Genomic DNA, 21,946 nt, shown 5'->3' on the forward strand with positions numbered 1-21,946 from the left:
ATGAGGCCATGCCCATTTTTACACCTCTCTGCAACGCAGCCCCCTAGCACATTTTCAGAGGAGAAACTAACTCGCCTTGCATACTGGGGGTCCCTGGGGGCCAACTAGCCCACCAGGAACCTCCAGTATGCGCCAAGGGGCTGCGTTGCAGAGAGGTGTAATTAGACCTTGCCCCTTAATACACCTCTCTGCAACGCAGCCCCCTGGCACGTTTGCAGAGGGGGAACTAATTCCCCTTGCATACTGGGGGTCCCTGGGGGCCAACTAGCCCACCAGGAACCTCTTGTATGCGCCAGGGGGCTGCGTTGCAGAGACGTATAATGAGGCCATGCCCCTTTTTACACCTCTCTGCAACGCAGCCCCCTGGCACATTTGCAGAGGAGGAACTAACTCCCCTTGCATACTGGGGGTCCCTGGGGGCCAACTAGCCCACCAGGAACATCCAGTATGCACCAGGGGGCTGCGTTGCAGAGAGGTGTAATGAGGCCATGCCCCTTTTTACACCTCTCTGCAGTGCAGGCCCCTGGCGCGTTTGCAGAGTGGAAACTAATTCCTCTTGCATACTAGGGTCCCTGGGGGCCAACTAGCTCACCAGGAACCTCCAGTATGCGCCAGAGGGCTGCATTGCAGAGAGGTGTAATGAGGCCACGCCCCTTTTTACACCTCCCTGGCGCGTTTGCAGAGGGGGAACTAATTCCCCTTGCATACTAGAGGTCCCTGAGGGCCAACTAGCCCACCAGGAACCTCCAGTATGCGCTAGGGAAGGTACAGAGTACAGTACAGAGTACAGTACAGAGTACCGTACAGAGTACTGTACTGTGTACCCCGCGATTTAAAAAAAACAAAATAAATACATTTTTGGGACTTGGGGGTCCTTGTGGGACCCCCTGAGCAGGCCTAGGGGGTCAGGGTGTTTCTACCCTGCCCCCTTTGCGTATTTTGCATGTTTGTTTCACTGCTTTCTTGTGCCTTGGTTTTACTGAGGCACAAGATTGCTGCCAACACTTCCTGGTTTGGAGTGTTGAAGGCCAATTAGCATGAAGCTCGTGCTCAGGAAGGTACAGAGTACAGTACTTCATCTATAGATATATCTATGATTTTACTTTTGATTTTTTCAGGAAATACTGAATGGATTTACACCATTTCCCCACAAGAATCCTTCGCTCTGCGGGACTTTGTCAACTAGTTGTCCCCCGTGTTAAACTTGTCAGATGGGGAGCCAGAGCCTTTTCCGTCGTCGCTCCGCAGCTGTGGAACTCCATCCCCACGGAAATAAAAACTCTCCCCTCCATCGAGTCTTTCAAAAAGGCTCTAAAAACCTATTTCTTTAAGAAGGCCTACTTATGATAAAATCGGACCAGGTAGGATGTAAGCTTCTGTATTTGATCTAGGCGCCTTGACGCCCACGGGGCTAAGTGTGCGCGTTACAAGAAACCCCTCATTCATTCATTCATTTAAATAAAAAAAAGTAATCTGCCAACCGAACTCTACCTTTTTGCCAAATTTTGTGTAATTCTGTTCAGCTGTTCGGGCTGTAGCCATGGCTAAAGGTCCCTATGGAAAATTGCATGGGGAAAACACGTTTTGGGACCCCCCTTTTTTCTCAGCCCCTTCACGAATCACCCCCAAAGTTTCAGGGAAGGAGCGGAACTGAGCAGGACATTTTCTTGGAGAATTTCATGTGTATTCGTTTACCGGCGCCAAAGTTATTCCAAATAGAATGTTGCGGATTTCCTATGGAAACCAGGTCCTAACTATAACTACCTACTGGCGACCGCCAGTAGGTAATATATATATATATATATATATATATATATATATATATATATATATATATATATATATATATATATACAACAACAAGGTGCCTGACATGGACATTTGTTTTTATTGTTGGTGAGACGGCACGCGACCCACTGTGGTGAAATGAGGACACTACGAGTTCCAGAAGGCCGTTGTTTGTGGCGTTGCCCGCTGGGGCGGGGACTGTCAGTATTCAAGTGCTTCAAAAACTGCTGTGCCGTCCAGCCATTCAAAGCCTGCAGCCCATGATTAAGTGCGTCGGGGAGAAGGACTATTATTGAGTGTCTCATCATGTTCAGCCTGCTGTCGGCAACTTCCATTAAAATAATTCAAGCCTACTTACCTGTTTGAGGCTCTTCCATGTATGTTTATATGTGTGTACTTGCATATGGCTCAAGCAATGGGTGAGGAGGCAACGTCTCTGTTTTTGCTTGTGGTTTGTCTACACATGTACGGCAACAACTCCGTTGCTTCTTTCCAACTATACATGTTGTGCTGTCTTTGCTTGTCTACTTGTACATTTTTTGCAGTGACACTAACTCTGTCCTATGGTACACCTATGGCTCCCTAATAAATTTAATTGCAGAGCAGGCATGTAATTTCCGCCCTGTAGCACACTGGAGGCTCCTCAAATGAATTAATAATTTGGAGCGAGCATATGTTGTAACAAGGCACCGACCACTGAAGGTTGGCCCTATACCTTGATGGATCCTCAAAACATGATACGTTATCCACTGCCCGCTGCCGTCACTTAGTTACACGGGACTCTCCCAGCCAATTTTTTAATAGTACTTCTAAAAACAAGCCAAGGCATTTCGCGAGGGAAAGCTACAAACCACATCCTTTCTCTCCTGCTTGTGGCATGGTGAGACCCTTATGGACTCACCCAGTGACCAATAGCCGCAAGGAGATTCTCCTCACACTTTAACACTTGTTTATCCTGTTGTATTACTTTCTTTCAGGTCTCAGTGCACTAGGTCATTCGACCTGGTGCTCAACAGCAAGGCTGGCTACTTCCCCATCCTACAACATCAAGAACCAGCTTAGCAGTAGAGCAAGAGTTGAGATTAGCTTTTCCTATATATCACTGTCCTGATGAATTGCCACTAGACTCATTAGTGGCTTCTTTAGGCAAGAAACATGTCGACCTCATGCACCACACAGACCCCGTAGGACCATTATTTCCAGGCAGGGCTCTCAGTTTTTAGTTTGGCTAGTGCACCCTAGGAATAAAACTATTGAAAAGGGCAGCCCTAGGCCTATTTCAAATTACACTGCTCACTCACTGCACTACCGTGTCCACAAACCCCCACACACCCAATGGCTTCATCAAGAAAAGATCTCCGCAAAAGAGCACCTTCACGGGTGCCCGTCGGGCATTGCAGCGGGTTTCCCGATGAGGAGCAGGCCCAATGATAAAGCATGACATCCTCTGGGGTGTGTGAGGGCACTTCTAAACAGACCTGAACACTCCCACACACTTAGGAACTACATACTGTCTTATTTTCCATATTCATGACTTAGGAGTACGTGTGCAGGACCTGGTTAAAAAGCTCCTTGTTCATCTTGTTTAAGAGACATATTGATATAGCCAAATACACCTCATGTTTCCTTCCAGAACATAATGTTTTACCTATAACTATACCATACCACTTGAACTTGTTTTCAATATAAACCAAACTGCAGTTAATCATTTTACAATGAGTCAAGTGTTTCAAAGTAACTCTCCCCTGTCCTCTTGAAATTACAGGACTCAGGTTGCCCTTGAGGTTTGTGCCAAGGCATAGATGAGGTTATTTACCTGACTACAGTAGGCAGGCTAATAAATTAGTGTTTGACAAACACCTGACTGTTTTTAGATGTATTAGCCTTGTTAAGTTTTGCTATGTATAAAGAGCCTCAGGAAACCCCTGTGGAGGGGAACCCCTGTTCTCCCCTTCCCTTATTTGGAAAGTAATGCTGTGCCAAGACATATATTGAGGATTCATATGACTGAATAGTGTCACATTTTTTATTTGTTTATAGACAGTATTGTACTGAACAAAATTAGAGAGCGAAGGGATTTTATCCACCTAGGTGGACGGAAAGGTACTCCCGATCCCCTGGTTAGGTAACTATATAACAAAATAAGGAGTACCACCAAAGATAAGGCTAGGAAACCAATATCGGTGGGATGAGACTCTAATGTAGAAAAAGAAGAAGTCCTTCTTTGTTTTTAAGGAACCCCACACTCACCGACCTGGTCGTTGACATGCTTCATCATCGGGGCCACCTTGACAGCCGAGTGCCATCAAGGTGTGCTGCGACACCTGAGATACAGTGGAGCGGGTATGTGAGTGATGAATGTGAAGAAAAAGAAAAAAAGTCAGTGAGTTAAAAATTGTCCTGGTATGACTTATCCAAAGATTATTTATTCTAAGACTACTGGACAATGTTAAAAACAGTGTATGTTGATACAATGAAGGCTTAATTAGGACCAAATGTATCTGTGGTATGTGTTAGGTCTACATGTTTCAAACCAACAAGGGGAGTTACCGGTTTTTCTTCAGGACCAAAAAATATTAAAAGGAGTTGGGTGGTCAGGGTACACTAACACCCTGCCATACCTGCAATCCTTTCAGGACCCAAAATAGCCATTTGCTAAGTGGGTGAAGATAATTGTAACCCAGAAGTGGTTACAATAAAAGGCAAAAAACCTGTGAAGAAAGAGAGGATCATAAGTCATAAAAGCTGATTACATGCCTGCAACGTAGTGAAGTGACGTAGTCCGCTCTATCTGTGAATCATCCCACATTCAGTTAATGCGAATTATCCATGGTGCGGTGTATCAGCATTGTTTCTGAGTGGAAGTTTTTAGGTTCTAAAAGGGCACACATATCAATATAGGTGTGAAAGTGAACACGCATATATATTTATATTTTTAATAGCCAGTCTGTCACAAGCCAGATAGTGCGTGCCTAAGTCATGACTATATATTAATAGTGCCAGGGATTACCGACGTGATAATAATTCAACTTGATCCAAAGTTACATACAATACAAGACAAACGACACACTAAACACACATTGCCAGAATATTTAAAAACGCTCACTCCTCAATGGGGGAATATTGGCTGCACGGGGATTGAGGGCAGAGGTCACAAAGCTCGAAACGTATTCTGTGAATTTAAAGAGAAATGGGAACAAATCAGTTCGTGATCCGGCAGAGTATACCGCATTGTTCTCCTTCTCTTCGAATGAAAGGGCAAGGAAACGGACACGTTTCCTAATATACAATCTCTACTTACAGTTTCTGATGTCAAAAATCGACCATCAACCTATGTCGCCCCACCGCGCACCCGTGTGGAAGCGAAGGCAGCGCCGAAGCTAAAGGCGGCCGCCATTGGGGGCGTGGTGGGCGTGGTTGGCGTTGCGTGCTGACGTCACGTAGCCACGTGATCGTAGTACGGGAGCTCGTTAGGGAAGAAGGACGGTTGCCAAAGGAACGTCGGTAAACAAGCCTCCGTTCCGAGTGAAAATACGGGCCAGTCCTAATGAAAATATCACAGGAAGGGAGTATGTTACAGAAGGGAAAAGGGGCCCCATTATAATAACTGATTGTTCAGTCGATCGAACACGGGGCAGGCAGTAGGGATCATGGCAAAGAAATAGACTTGGAGTATTTATGTGCACTCGTAAAAATATAGAATTACTCTATTAATACGGGGCTTGGCAATAGAATGAAATGAATCTTATCAACGAGGTGCATTAAGACTAATGGACAAAGGCGCTGTGTCCAGAACATAACCTGGTAGATTCTGTGCAGCAATGTCACATCATGAAGGGATTTGTTTATCATGATCTAGCTGGGAAAACACAGGTAATGAGGGTTGGGTGGAATGCTTAGGAAAGTACAGATGCCCAGGGTATATTGTCATTCAGACCATGTTTGTGGGTAGATAGTCTATATACCCATCTCTGCTCCTTCTCATATAGGCGTTTTTGTATGTTTGGTCCCGGAGTTACTTGCTCAATGATAGTCCAGAACATATCATTAGGTGTATGGCCTTTCTCAAGAAAATGGTCAGTCAGTCGGGTCGCATTTTTCTTGCAGCGTATGGTGCTGCGATGTTCACATATCCTCTGTTTGACCTTTCGAGTTGTCATCCCGATGTACCGTTTCTTACAAGTGCATTCGATCAGGTATACTACATTTTCACTGTTGCAGTTAGTATGTGCAATTTGCCTCCAGGTCTTCCCAATTTCTAAGTCTAGAGTTTTTGTGTTCCTGGTTAAATGGCACACACTGCAATCTCCGCAGCGATAATGACCGGTTACATCAGGCAGACCCCAAGCCCTGGTAATGGATGGTGTGGTAGGAGCCATTTTTGTTTTTGGTCTGGTGTTAACAAGAGTGTCTTTTAAGCTCTGTGACTTCTTGAAAGAAAACAAAGGTTTTTCCCAGTGTAGACTGCCAGTGTTTATGATATTCCAATGTTTATTTATACTTCTGGTTACCTGGTTTGATATCGAGTTGAACGTTGTCACACATGTTAGAGGTATTTCCTCATCGGTTCTGGTCTTTTCTTCAAGGAGTGCCTCTCTGGGCTGGTTCCTGGCCCTCTTTTGGCATTTTTTCACTATCTTCTCAGGGTATCCACGATTCCCTAGTTTTACAGATAGGTCCTCTGCCTGTCTCTTATAATCAGATAGTTTGCTGCAGTTTCTGCGCAGTCTTAAAAATTGCCCATAGGGTAAGTTTTCCCTTAGCGGTCGAGGGTGGAAACTTTCAAACCTTAAGAGGTTGTTTTTTGAGGTCGGTTTGTAATGAGTTCTTGTCTCCAGATGATTGCCTTCTTTGCTTATTACTACGTCGAGAAAAACAATTTCTTCTTTGTCGTAGCAACTCGTGAACCTGAGGTTGTTGTCACAGGTGTTAATCCAAGCGATGAATTGCTCAAGGAGTTCAGTCGGTCCTTGCCAAATGGCAAGGACGTCATCAATGTAACGCCTCCAAAAAGTCAAATACTCGCGATATGGGTTTGTGTTGTTCAGAATAAATTTATTCTCGAAGTCATACACGTACATGCCAGCTATGCTGGGGGCAAAAACGCTGCCCATTGAAGTGCCCCCGGTCTGTAGGAATAACGTTCCCTCAAATTCGAAATATTTACGTTTAAGGGCCAAAGTGGCACATTCCAAAATGAAGGCCCTGGGGGTGTGAAAAGGCCAGTCTGCATTCTCTAGGGTATTGCCTAGGACTCGGATGGTATCGTCCTGGGGTATGTTTGTGTACAAGCTTTCAATATCAAAACTTAGTAACACAGTGTCTTCATCAACTTCCACGTTCTGTAACCGATTTAGTAAGCACTTTGTATCTTGCAGATAAGTGGTTGACTTCTGTACAATAGTCTTAAGGAAAAAATCGCAGAACCTAGAGAGAGGTTCTAACAAGGAGCCAATGCCAGAAACAATTGGACGTCCTGGGGGGGGGGGTAATCTACCCTTATGCATCTTTGGTAAGATGTAAAAATAAGGGATTTTTCCTTCAGTAGTACATAAATAATCCGCTTCTTGTTTAGATATTGCACCATTGGATTCTGCAATTTCAACCAGTTGACAGATTTCAGCTTTCAAATCACTCGTGAGATCAGTGTTTAAAATTTGATAGTTTTTTCTGTCGCTAAGAAGTCGGACACATTCCTCACGGTAGGCAGTCATATCCATAACTACTAGTCCCCCACCTTTGTCAGCTGGTTTTATTATAGTGGTTTCACAAGCGCGTAATTCTTTTAAGGCTGTTCTTTCTACATTGCTTAGGTTCTGGAAATGGGAGGATGCCTGCATCTTCTCAACATCATTGTAGACAGCTTGTTCAAAAGTCATTAGTTCAACTGGTGTGGTGTGTGGAGGTGGCATAAAGGTCGATTTCAATCTCAGTCCACTCTCGTTCTCCACTTCACAATCTCTTGATTGGCCTTGCTTCTCAAAATAGGCTTTTAACCTTAGTTTTCTGAAAAAATTGGCCAACTCACAATGTAACTGGAATTTATCCAACCGGGCTGTGGGGACATAACCAAGTCCTTTGTTAAGAACGTTCTCTTCAATGGTTGTTAGTGGTCTTGAAGACAGATTGGTGACTAAGGTTTCGCACTGCTCGTGCCTGCCTTGCTCTTCGTTCTGTTGCTCACTGGGTCGTCTTCCTCCCAGTGTACTTGGTTGGGTTGTCTGTTTTTTCCTCTTCCCCTTCTGCCCCTGTGAAAAAAAGGGGGGCGAAACTGATTTTGATGGAAAGGGGGGGTTGGAAATGTGACTGAAAAGGAGGTTGCCATCCATACATTTGGAAATTTGCTGTTTGGTTAAAAGGATCTTGGAACATGGGGGGGATTGAATCCAGGCCAGAAGTTTCCTTGCCCTCTTCTCCCTCCTCTTCCTCTCTGTTTGTTAACACTGGTGTTAGACCCATTGCTACTGCCTGACGAAATACTTGATGCGTCAGAGTCAGATGTAGACTTTTCAGGTGGTTTATAATCAGGGTCAGAGTAGGGGTATGTTTTAACAAATGAGAATCTTTTCAAATCTTTTTGGAATTTCGTGACTTTTTGTTGGGTCAAGTTGTCTTTGTATTCAGTTATTTCCTTATTTATTTTATCTAGTCTTCTTTTGTATCCAGTTATAGTCGTCTTTATATGTGTTTCTGTCTTTTGAATTTCGATTTGAATAGTTTCTGATAATCTTAGGGCTGTTTTCAATATTAATACAATCCAATTGTGCGTGCAATGCCAGGCTATTAAAGCCCAGTCCTTTCTAAATTGGGCATCATTAAGGAAAATCCGTGGGGCATTCGTAACCAGAAGGCCCTTGGGGGCCATGTTGTTTGTAACATATTCTTTCAGAATGGTGCCATGTAGTATTGTTCTTATACGTTCCCTTTTCATTTCTGTGAGTTTTTCCCAATCGCCTGTTTGTGATATTGTCTGGGAGATGCTTGCGTCTGCAAAACCAGAGATTTCGCCGAAGATGGCATCTATCTCCTCTGTAGAGTACGTGAGGCCTTGGTTTTCTCCCATGTTGAGCAAAAAAATTTGTGTAGGTGAGGTGTCTGAAGGGATGGACTAGGGATCAAAGAAGGACAAAGTAAACTCTCGCAGCTGTGCGCTGCCAAGGTATGTACTGAACAAAATTAGAGAGCGAAGGGATTTTATCCACCTAGGTGGACGGAAAGGTACTCCCGATCCCCTGGTTAGGTAACTATATAACAAAATAAGGAGTACCACCAAAGATAAGGCTAGGAAACCAATATCAGTGGGATGAGACTCTAATGTAGAAAAAGAAGAAGTCCTTCTTTGTTTTTAAGGAACCCCTCACTCACCGACCTGGTCGGTGACATGCTTCATCATCGGGGCCACCTTGACAGCCGAGTGCCATCAAGGTGTGCTGCGACACCTGAGATACAGTGGAGCGGGTATGTGAGTGATGAATGTGAAGAAAAAGAAAAAAAGTCAGTGAGTTAAAAATTGTCCTGGTATGACTTATCCAAAGATTATTTATTCTAAGACTACTGTACAATGTTAAAAACAGTGTATGTTGATACAATGAAGGCTTAATTAGGACCAAATGTATCTGTGGTATGTGTTAGGTCTACATGTTTCAAACCAACAAGGGGAGTTACTGGTTTTTCTTCAGGACCAAAAAATATTAAAAGGAGTTGGGTGGTCAGGGTACACTAACACCCTGCCATACCTGCAATCCTTTCAGGACCCAAAATAGCCATTTGCTAAGTGGGTGAAGATAATTGTAACCCAGAAGTGGTTACAATAAAAGGCAAAAAACCTGTGAAGAAAGAGAGGATCATAAGTCATAAAAGCTGATTACATGCCTGCAACGTAGTGAGGTGACGTAGTCCGCTCTATCTGTGAATCATCCCACATTCAGTTAATGCGAATTATCCATGGTGCGGTGTATCAGCATTGTTTCTGAGTGGAAGTTTTTAGGTTCTAAAAGGACACACATATCAATATAGGTGTGAAGGTGAACACGCATATATATTTATATTTTTAATAGCCAGTCTGTCACAAGCCAGATAGTGCGTGCCTAAGTCATGACTATATATTAATAGTGCCAGGGATTACCGACGTGATAATAATTCAACTTGATCCAAAGTTACATACAATACAAGACAAACGACACACTAAACACACATTGCCAGAATATTTAAAAACGCTCACTCCTCAATGGGGGAATATTGGCTGCACGGGGATTGAGGGGAGAGGTCACAAAGCTCGAAACGTATTCTGTGAATTTAAAGAGAAATGGGAACAAATCAGTTCGTGATCCGGCAGAGTATACCGCATTGTTCTCCTTCTCTTTGAATGAAAGGGCAAGGAAACGGACACGTTTCCTAATATACAATCTCTACTTACAGTTTCTGATGTCAAAAATCGACCATCAACCTATGTCGCCCCTCCGCGCACCCGTGTGGAAGCGAAGGCAGCGCCGAAGCTAAAGGCGGCCGCCATTGGGGGCGTGGTGGGCGTGGTTTGCGTCGCGTGCTGACGTCACGTAGCCACGTGATCGTAGTACGGGAGCTCGTTAGGGAAGAAGGACGGTTGCCAAAGGAACGTCGGTAAACAAACCTCCGTTCCGCGTGAAAATACGGGCCAGTCCTAATGAAAATATCACAGGAAGGGAGTATGTTACAGAAGGGAAAAGGGGCCCCATTATAATAACTGATTGTTCAGTCGATCGAACACGGGGCAGGCAGTAGGGATCATGGCAAAGAAATAGACTTGGAGTATTTATGTGCACTCGTAAAAATATAGAATTACTCTATTAATACGGGGCTTGGCAATAGAATGAAATGAATCTTATCAACGAGGTGCATTAAGACTAATGGACAAAGGCGCTGTGTCCAGAACATAACCTGGTAGATTCTGTGCAGCAATGTCACATCATGAAGGGATTTGTTTATCATGATCTAGCTGGGAAAACACAGGTAATGAGGGTTGGGTGGAATGCTTAGGAAAGTACAGATGCCCAGGGTATATTGTCATTCAGACCATGTTTGTGGGTAGATAGTCTATATACCCATCTCTGCTCCTTCTCATATAGGCGTTTTTGTATGTTTGGTCCCGGAGTTACTTGCTCAATGATAGTCCAGAACATATCATTAGGTGTATGGCCTTTCTCAAGAAAATGGTCAGTCAGTCGGGTCGCATTTTTCTTGCAGCGTATGGTGCTGCGATGTTCACATATCCTCTGTTTGACCTTTCGAGTTGTCATCCCGATGTACCGTTTCTTACAAGTGCATTCGATCAGGTATACTACATTTTCACTGTTGCAGTTAGTATGTGCAATTTGCCTCCAGGTCTTCCCAATTTCTAAGTCTAGAGTTTTTGTGTTCCTGGTTAAATGGCACACACTGCAATCTCCGCAGCGATAATGACCGGTTACATCAGGCAGACCCCAAGCCCTGGTAATGGATGGTGTGGTAGGAGCCATTTTTGTTTTTGGTCTGGTGTTAACAAGAGTGTCTTTTAAGCTCTGTGACTTCTTGAAAGAAAACAAAGGTTTTTCCCAGTGTAGATTGCCAGTGTTTATGATATTCCAATGTTTATTTATACTTCTGGTTACCTAGTTTGATATCGAGTTGAACGTTGTCACACATGTTAGAGGTATTTCCTCATCGGTTCTGGTCTTTTCTTCAAGGAGTGCCTCTCTGGGCTGGTTCCTGGCCCTCTTTTGGCATTTTTTCACTATCTTCTCAGGGTATCCACGATTCCCTAGTTTTACAGATAGGTCCTCTGCCTGTCTCTTATAATCAGATAGTTTGCTGCAGTTTCTGCGCAGTCTTAAAAATTGCCCATAGGGTAAGTTTTCCCTTAGCGGTCGAGGGTGGAAACTCTCAAACCTTAAGAGGTTGTTTTTTGAGGTCGGTTTGTAATGAGTTCTTGTCTCCAGATGATTGCCTTCTTTGCTTATTACTACGTCGAGAAAAACAATTTCTTCTTTGTCGTAGCAACTCGTGAACCTGAGGTTGTTGTCACAGGTGTTAATCCAAGCGATGAATTGCTCAAGGAGTTCAGTCGGTCCTTGCCAAATGGCAAGGACGTCATCAATGTAACGCCTCCAAAAAGTCAAATACTCGCGATATGGGTTTGTGTTGTTCAGAATAAATTTATTCTCGAAGTCATACACGTACATGCCAGCTATGCTGGGGGCAAAAACGCTGCCCATTGAAGTGCCCCCGGTCTGTAGGAATAACGTTCCCTCAAATTCGAAGTAATTACGTTTGAGGGCCAAAGTGGCACATTCCAAAATGAAGGCCCTGGGGGTGTGAAAAGGCCAGTCTGCATTCTCTAGGGTATTGCCCAGGACTCGGATGGTATCGTCCTGGGGTATGTTTGTGTACAAGCTTTCAATATCAAAACTTAGTAACACAGTGTCTTCATCAACTTCCACGTTCTGTAACAGATTTAGTAAGCACTTTGTATCTTGCAGATAAGTCGTTGACTTCTGTACAATAGTCTTAAGGAAAAAATCGCAGAACCTAGAGAGAGGTTCTAACAAGGAGCCAATGCCAGAAACAATTGGACGTCCTGGGGGGGGTAATCTACCCTTATGCATCTTTGGTAAGATGTAAAAATAAGGGATTTTTCCTTCAGTAGTACATAAATAATCCGCTTCTTGTTTAGATATTGCACCATTGGATTCTGTAATTTCAACCAGTTGACAGATTTCAGCTTTCAAATCACTCGTGGGATCAGTGTTTAAAATTTGATAGTTTATTCTGTCCCTAAGAAGTCGGACACATTCCTCACGGTAGGCAGTCATATCCATTACTACTAGTTCCCCACCTTTGTCAGCTGGTTTTATTATAGTGGTTTCACAAGCGCGTAATTCTTTTAAGGCTGTTCTTTCTACATTGCTTAGGTTCTGGAAATGGGAGGATGCCTGCATCTTCTCAACATCATTGTAGACAGCTTGTTCAAAAGTCATTAGTTCAACTGGTGTGGTGTGTGGAGGTGGCATAAAGGTCGATTTCAATCTCAGTCCACTCTCGTTCTCCACTTCACAATCTCTTGATTAGTCTTGCTTCTCAAAATAGGCTTTTAACCTTAGTTTTCTGAAAAAATTGGCCAACTCACAATGTAACTGGAATTTATCCAACCGGGCTGTGGGGACATAACCAAGTCCTTTGTTAAGAACGTTCTCTTCAATGGTTGTTAGTGGTCTTGAAGACAGATTGGTGACTAAGGTTTCGCACTGCTCGTGCCTGCCTTGCTCTTCGTTCTGTTGCTCACTGGGTCGTCTTCCTCCCAGTGTACTTGGTTGGGTTGTCTGTTTTTTCCTCTTCCCCTTCTGCCCCTGTGAAAAAAAAAGGGGGGCGAAACTGATTTTGATGGAAAGGGGGGGGTTGGAAATGTGGCTGAAAAGGAGGTTGCCATCCATACATTTGGAAATTTGCTGTTTGGTTAAATGATCCCTACTGCCTGCCCCGTGTTCGATCGACTGAACAATCAGTTATTATAATGGGGCCCCTTTTCCCTTCTGTAACATACTCCCTTCCTGTGATATTTTCATTAGGACTGACCCGTATTTTCACGCGGAACGGAGGTTTGTTTACCGACATTCCTTTGGCAACCGTCCTTCTTCCCTAACGAGCTCCCGTACTACGATCACGTGGCTACGTGACGTCAGCACGCAACGCCAACCACGCCCACCACGCCCCCAATGGCGGCCGCCTTTAGCTTCGGCACTGCCTTCGCTTCCACACGGGTGCGCGGAGGGGCGACATAGGTTGATGGTCGATTTTTGACATCAGAAACTGTAAGTAGAGATTGTATATTAGGAAACGTGTCCGTTTCCTTGCCCTTTCATTCGAAGAGAAGGAGAACAATGCGGTATACTCTGCCGGATCACGAACTGATTTGTTCCCATTTCTCTTTAAATTCACAGAATACGTTTCGAGCTTTGTGACCTCTCCCCTCAATCCCCGTGCAGCCAATATTCCCCCATTGAGGAGTGAGCGTTTTTAAATATTCTGGCAATGTGTGTTTAGTGTGTCGTTTGTCTTGTATTGTATGTAACTTTGGATCAAGTTGAATTATTATCACGTCGGTAATCCCTGGCACTATTAATATATAGTCATGACTTAGGCACGCACTATCTGGCTTGTGACAGACTGGCTATTAAAAATATAAATATATATGCGTGTTCACCTTCACACCTATATTGATATGTGTGTCCTTTTAGAACCTAAAAACTTCCACTCAGAAACAATGCTGATACACCGCACCATGGATAATTCGCATTAACTGAATGTGGGATGATTCACAGATAGAGCGGACTACGTCACTTCACTACGTTGCAGGTATGTAATCAGCTTTTATGACTTATGATCCTCTCTTTCTTCACAGGTTTTTTGCCTTTTATTGTAACCACTTCTGGGTTACAATTATCTTCACCCACTTAGCAAATGGCTATTTTGGGTCCTGAAAGGATTGCAGGTATGGCAGGATGTTAGTGTACCCTGACCACCCAACTCCTTTTAATATTTTTTGGTCCTGAAGAAAAACCGGTAACTCCCCTTGTTGGTTTGAAACATGTAGACCTAACACATACCACAGATACATTTGGCCCTAATTAAGCCTTCATTGTATCAACATACACTGTTTTTAACATTGTCCAGTAGTCTTAGAATAAATAATCTTTGGATAAGTCATACCAGGACAATTTTTAACTCACTGACTTTTTTTCTTTTTCTTCACATTCATCACTCACATACCCGCTCCACTGTATCTCAGGTGTCGCAGCACACCTTGATGGCACTCGGCTGTCAAGGTGGCCCCGATGATGAAGCATGTCACCGACCAGGTCGGTGAGTGAGGGGTTCCTTAAAAACAAAGAAGGACTTCTTCTTTTTCTACATTAGAGTCTCATCCCACCGATATTGGTTTCCTAGCCTTATCTTTGGTGGTACTCCTTATTTTGTTGTATAGTATAGACAGTATTGACCAGTGAATCGCTGACTGAATAGCTTCAAAACTTCAACCCCTGGTTTGTTTATTCAATTTTTTCTTTGCAATATTGGTTACCTACACTTGCAGTAACTATCATGAGGTCCTGAAGAAGGCTGCCACACCTCCAATGTGATAATTAGGCTGAAACATGTCGACCTATGACCACCCATGCACTCTCTGACAGATTGAATTCCACGCTGTCTTTTTTGGTTTTAATCCTGGTTGTAGGATGCCCAAATAAATATTGTGCATACCACTGAACTACTTTTAATTCTTATTAATTCTTTTTACTTCTCACCATACCAGTTTCCCATAGGCTATTTAGAATACCTCTTCTAAACAAACAAAACCATGCCTGAGCTCCTCCCTCTCAGAGAGGAGGTTGTAGCCCGCACTTTGACTAAATCAGAACGCGAGAAGGGTGCCCTATGTTGAAGCATGCCACCCTCGCGTGGGTGAGGGAAAGGGTCCTATAAAAGGGATTTCCCTTTAGCATCAGCCTTTCCTTTCTATCCTTTCTTATAGACCCAGGGTTCTTTTTGTATTGTAAATAGAGTATTCAGGAGATATAACCCATGCTGGTCTCAAAATTCCCGTTGGCCTTGCCTCTGTGTTATGTGTTTTACAAGACCCCACATCCATACAGCTAGGGATTGTTCTCAACAAATGATTTTTCTTTACAAGGGTTGGTTTTACATTTCTAATCTAGACTAATGTCTGTTGCTCCTTGGTGTACTGGAGGAAATACACTAGTTAAATGTGGATTGCCACAAAATGTGTTTATTCCAACCTGCTGATTTTCTCCCATTTAGGTTCAGCAGACAAGATTTATTTTGTTTTATTTAGTGTGTGTTCATTGACAAATGCTGTGCAATGGTTTTCTCATTCATGGAGAAGTGGTGCTGAGATTGGTTAGTCAGCCAAGGAGTCTCGCTGGGATTGGTGAGATGTCACTACAGTGTAGCACTGTCATTGGGTGGCTGCTGTCAAAGCTGCCTTTTTATTGGTTGACCATTGGCATAGCTGCACTGGGAACTGCTTCTTATTCGTTAGCATGTTGTGTAAATTCTTTGTATTATTTTGAGTGAGAATAACAGGAGTTGTGTAAATGTACATGAAGATCCTAGCGTGCCTACAACGGAGGGACAGGAAATATATACACAGGGTTCTCCTGCTTATGAAATTATGGCATAGATTTGATGTTATATGCATACCTGAATTTGTGACTGTCATGAGTACACTTCTTCTGACAAGGATTTGCAGTTTCCTTGAGTGAGTAGCTTTAACATTAGAAAACAAAATGTATTGAAGCAGGACATGAATGCTAGTAAGCCTTTACCTAGGCCTACATAGTTTGAGGCACTAAATGATTGAATTGGAAAAGATGACTACAGAGAAGGTGAGAAAGAAAATTAAGAAGGTGGTAAAGGATTTATTAGGCAATGGCTTGAGGACAAGTGGGATGATCAGTAGAGAGGATATGGCAGAGAAAGTAAGAGTTTTTCCTTCTATAGCCAGAGACAACAGACAAAGAGAAAGGTGATGAGGGAGAGAGAAAGAAGCAGAGACGAAGAAAGGGAAACCCGATGAGGCAATACTTTTTAAATAATCCTTTGAATTTCAGACCTCCTCCTTACACCAATGGGATTTAGAGACAGTGGCAGAGACAGAGCTTAATTTGAGCTGGTGGTTTCCACTGCTCGGCACGGGAACTTAATTGTCAACACCAGTGCTTGTGAAAGTCCTCCACATGGTGGTACTGTTTGTCAAATTCGGAAAGTAGAAAAACATTAGTTAATGCATTCAGTATGTTTTAAGAATGTCTATTACCTGCCACCCACGTCATTCTTATAGCTTTGGGGGCCTGGACTAGTATGAAGTGTCACACTCATAGGAGTGGGATGGTTAGTATTCTGGTACCATCATTCACAGCGCTGGCAGTGGCAATGTGTTATGCAAGCTGCAGTGGCCTCATGAAGAGGGTCCTGGCACTTATTTGTTTACAAAGTAAGAGCTGAGCAGAGTTGTGTGGTTCGTGATACTGGTGCAGCGTGAGATGGTATGAATGTACAGAGACAGAGATTTACTGTGCTTGGAGTTGTGTGTGCTTCAGTGATTGTCCTATCTGAGAATGCATAGACAGTTTTGCTGAGTATTAGCTGAGATGCTACTGTTGTATCTCCCGTTGCATGTGAAATGCCTACTGTTGTAACTGCTGTCTCCTAAAGACAGAGATATCAATGTCTTTTAAAGGTCGAATTTTGAGACATTTTACAGGGGACAATTTACACAAACAGATAGATGTCACACAATGTGGATAACATGACATATTTGATCAAAGAAGCACGGAGGTGTGCAAATGAAGCACACGATAGGCTTGAGGAATAGGCTAATGAGTGGGAAGTTGATATCAGAAGAATGAGTAATGTACAGAGAAACTACAAAATGGATTTAATCAATGATGAAATAACAGTTGGGCTTGGTGACCTAAAAAACTCACATTGACATTGGCAATTGGGAAAGCACAGAGAAAGGTGGAAGAAAAAGGTTATTACTGAAAAGAAAGCTCCAGTGACAGGAAAGAAAAGAAAAGGGTCTGTCAGTGATTACGCTTTAGCAGTAGTTTCAGAATCTCCAGTGAGAGATCGTTATGCATTTACAACAAATGTTTCAAAATTACGAGAGGAACCTGAGAAATAGTACATAAGGTTCATAGATTGACAATGGTTTTGAAAATGCTTTGGACTAATATGGATGTGCTATTTGCAACTTCATTGTGTGACACAGCTCAAACTAGTCAAGCGACCCCTAGTGAGCCTCTAACAGAGCATTTAAATATAGATATCCCCCCGATACTTCAACCAGTTGACTCTGGGGGTTTACAATTGGTAGAGGAAAGTCATGTATTGACCCAAACAATGACTAAAAAGACAGCAGGGAATGATATATCAAAAAGTCAGGCTTCTGTAGAGAAGGAAAAGGAGTCATGTGAATTTTATTCATTCACTGATGAAAATGGTCCAAATACATTGGCGGAATGGTCAGACGACACTGACTCTTATGAGGGTCTTGAGGACTCCGAACTCCAGATTAGTTCATATGATGAGAGCTCCGAAGAGCAGGATACTAATGTTAATACTGTTAGAGTCAAATCAAAAACTTTCACCAGAATACAAGGGAATAACACCAAGGATGTACAGACAGCTCCTGACTCTTCTCAGCAAACAGCTACAGCATCTAATCCCCCAGTAAATTCAGAGATTTCACAGCCAGCTGTAGAGATTATTTTACAAGCCATAGCGGCTCATAGAGAAGAGGCTGCACAAGACAGTAAAAAATCGAGAGCTGCACTTCGGAAAATGCAAGGAGTGGTTCGAAAATTATCTAAATCCTGTAATCTAATTGGTGAAAGAGTTACCGAGATGGAAGCCAGGGTTATGTCTAATGAAAAAGAAACTATGATGAACACTGAACGGGTCAAGCTTCAAGATACTCAATTAGTTGATATAAAATGGAAACTTGAGGAATTCGAAAACCGGCAACGCCGGAATAATCTTCGCATTCTTGGTGTCCCAGAGAAACTTGAAGGGGGGGATACCAGAGCATATGTGGTTAAATTACTAGAAGGTTCTATCCCTGCACTGAAAGACTGGAATTTGAATGTAGAGGTTCAACGAGCTCATAGGATGCCTTTTAATATTCCGACAAAACCTAGCATTTACCCCAGAGCTATATTGGTCTATTTTGGTAACTTCTTAGTGAGACAGATTGTAGCTGAAAAGGCTAGGCCTGATCACAAGGTTCAATATAATGATTTTGCATATTTCACAAGACCCGACTTCTGTCATGTAACGGTGGAAAGACGTTGGCGACTAAGATCTCTGATTAAATCTTTTCAGGACAAAGGCGCACAAGCATACCTTAATAACCCTGCAAAGCTAAAAATTGTATATGGTGGTCTTACCAAGTTTTTTGTCTCAGAGATCAAAGCAAAAGAGTACTTAGATCAGATGTCATAACTTGTTTATTGTTTATTGGATTGTGAATGAAGTGAGAAAATCTCTTTTGTTTAATGAATTACTGCATTAATAGTTTTATGCTCCCTTCCACCTTTAAGCGACATGCATTATGTGTATCATTAATAATATGGGAGTATTCTAAGCTATATTTCAAGTTCTACATATTGATATAGACTAAACGTTTTCCTTCCTATATAAAGTTTGTTTTTGAAGCGGTTGCTCATACACGATGCTGCTATCACATCACTCAGACTCTGGTTGAGTCTGGTTGCCCACTGAATCGGGGGGGGGGCTCAAGAGGGAGGGGGGGTGGGCGGGTAAGGGTGGGTAAAAGCAAGGGTGGGTCACTTTGGGGGGTGAAAGCATATAAAAATAAAAATGAGCCAGTTATTTTCGCAGAGAATATTTGTAAAAAGAGTTTAAATAGCATACTAGTTGAGATGGAAATCTATTTGCTTGAGGCACTGAGACAATTTTTTTCATTTAATAATGGGTAGGCTGAAAATTCAAACTTGGAATGTTGGAGGTTTATTAACTGGAGATAAGTTAAGACGAATGACCGAATTGCTTAAACTGGCTCCAATAGATATACTTTGTCTGCAAGAAACGCATCTGCCTTGGGATAAAAAGTCATGGTTAAATATTAATGGGTATAATCTATTGGCGGTCTCCACACAGACTTCAAATATTAGGGGGGTGGCAATCCTTGGGAAAAAAAATTTGGGGCTAAGCGTACGAAATCTATCAGACCCCCATGGCAGATGGGCTATTGCTAAACTGGCTTGCGGTATAAACATCTGTACAGTTTATGGCTCAAATCTAGATGACCCCACAATTTTTGAAGAACTTGAAATTGAGCTGCCTATGTGGCAGGGCCCATTAATTTTCTGTGGAGATTTTAACATTTCATCAATACCACCACTGTCTAATATCCCCCCCAAAACAAAATACCAAGGACGTAAACCTAAAGTTTATAAAACTCTCAATAGACTTATCAACAATCTGGGGCTAACAGATTTGTGGATACATAACAATTTAAAAGATCAAGGGTCTACCTATTTCTCTCATCCTCATCAAAAATTGGTCCGTATTGATTATATTTTTGTTACCTCTGATCTTATCCCACTATCAACTATAAAAAAAATGCCAAGAACAATTTCAGATCATAATGCCCTAATCTGTGTAATTACATGTAATCCTTTTACTACTCAATCTAGGTCCTGGTCATTTGACCGGAAGTTATTAACCAACTCTGAATTTATCTTGCATATTAAAAATTGGACCGAGGAATTTTTCAACATTAATCGGTTTAGCACCTCCAGAAATATAGTTTGGGATTCATATAAATCTGCTTTAAGAGGTGAGATCTCTAGCTTCCAACATGCAGCATGCCTTAAAGCTAGAAAACTATATGAAACAAAGTTAAATGATTTAACCAAAGCTGAAAGAGAACATACGCGCCTAATAGAAGAGAATAAAGAATCTCATAATCAATGGCTCCAGGTGGCGATCTTGAAAACAGAACTTAACTCTGTATTGAGTCAAAAGGCCGCCCAAACTTTCAGAGCTTATAGGAAGAAGGTTTACGAAACAGGTGAAAAAATTGGTAAACAATTGGCCCTGCGCACACGTCAAAAAAACGTGCATAATAATATTATTTCTATTGTAGAAGGAGGACATACTTATGTTCAGCCTACAGATATTATTGCCCAGTTTCAACAGTACTATCAAAAATTATATTCTGAAGAGGGGACTAATTCCGAACTAGATATTGATATGTTTTTAGAGGGCTTCCTCAGCAGCACGACAACTACTAAACTACTGGATGATGAGATGAGAGAAATACTTGAAGCTGAGATCACTATTGATGAAGTTAGAGAAGCTTTATTACTTTTATCCTCGGGTAAAGCTGCGGGCCCGGATAAATTGCCAATTGAGATTTATAAGATTCTTAGCCCCCTACTCAGCCCTTTACTACTAGATCTATTTCTGGGTGTACAGTACGGTGGCATTCCCCCACCTTCTTGGGACGAGGCTAGTATTATAGTATTTCCCAAGAAGGGAAAATCGCCCGAACAGCTAACATCATACCGTCCCATTTCATTGATAAATTCGGACTCCAAATTATATGCCAAAGTGATGGCTCTCAGACTCAGCAGGGTCATTGGGCATCTGGTCTCTCCGTGGCAGCATGGTTTCGTTCCAGGTAAGGGGACAACGGATCATATTCGCCGCACCATCGCTCTGTTCGATGCCATGTTGGTCACGGGGGATCAGATGTCTATGATCCTGCTTGACGCTGAGAAAGCCTTCGACCGTGTCTCATGGAATTTTCTGTGGGTTGCCATGACACGTCTTAATTTCGGCCCTAAATTTCTCAAATCTATAAAATCTATGTATCATCAACCTAAAGCAAAAGTCTTAACTTCAGGATTGGAATCAGATTTTATTAATATAACAAGAGGCACAAGGCAAGGATGTCCCTGTTCTCCTTTGCTTTTTGCCCTTTATATTAATCCTCTTATTTTAAAACTATTAGAAAGTAACAATATTAAGCCAATAGTATATAATCACCATGAGACTAAAGTTTTAGCATATGCTGATGACATCGCGGTACTAACATCCCACCCGATTGAAGCTATGCGCGAAATTGAATTACTCGCATTACAATACGGTAAATATTCGGGTTATTCTTTAAATAGGGGAAAGACCATTGTGCTGTGCACAGACAATACTATCTGCTCAGATTCGAGAAGAGCAAATAATGCGACATATTTGGGAGTGATATTATCTGCTGACATAAAGATATTAGCCAAAAATAACTTTGATCCATTAATAGAAAAAATTAAGATAGATTTGGATAGGGTAAACGGTTTGCATCTTTCCATCATAGGCCGAGTGAATTATTTAAAAATGAATATATTACCGAAATGTCTGTATCTCTTTCGCTCTATTCCTTTATTTATAGATCCTAATATAATTAATTTAATTAATAAGCTTACTTCTAAATTTGTTTGGCAAAATGGGAAGATCAGACGATCTCTACTCTATCTATCCACTCCGCTCAACAGAGGTGGGCTCACTGCTCCAAATTTAATCTTATATTACTGGGCAGCCTTTTTAA

The sequence above is a fragment of the Lissotriton vulgaris genome, chromosome 4_1, assembly GCF_964263255.1.
Source record: "Lissotriton vulgaris chromosome 4_1, aLisVul1.2, whole genome shotgun sequence".
Taxonomy (NCBI): Eukaryota; Metazoa; Chordata; class Amphibia; order Caudata; family Salamandridae; genus Lissotriton; species Lissotriton vulgaris.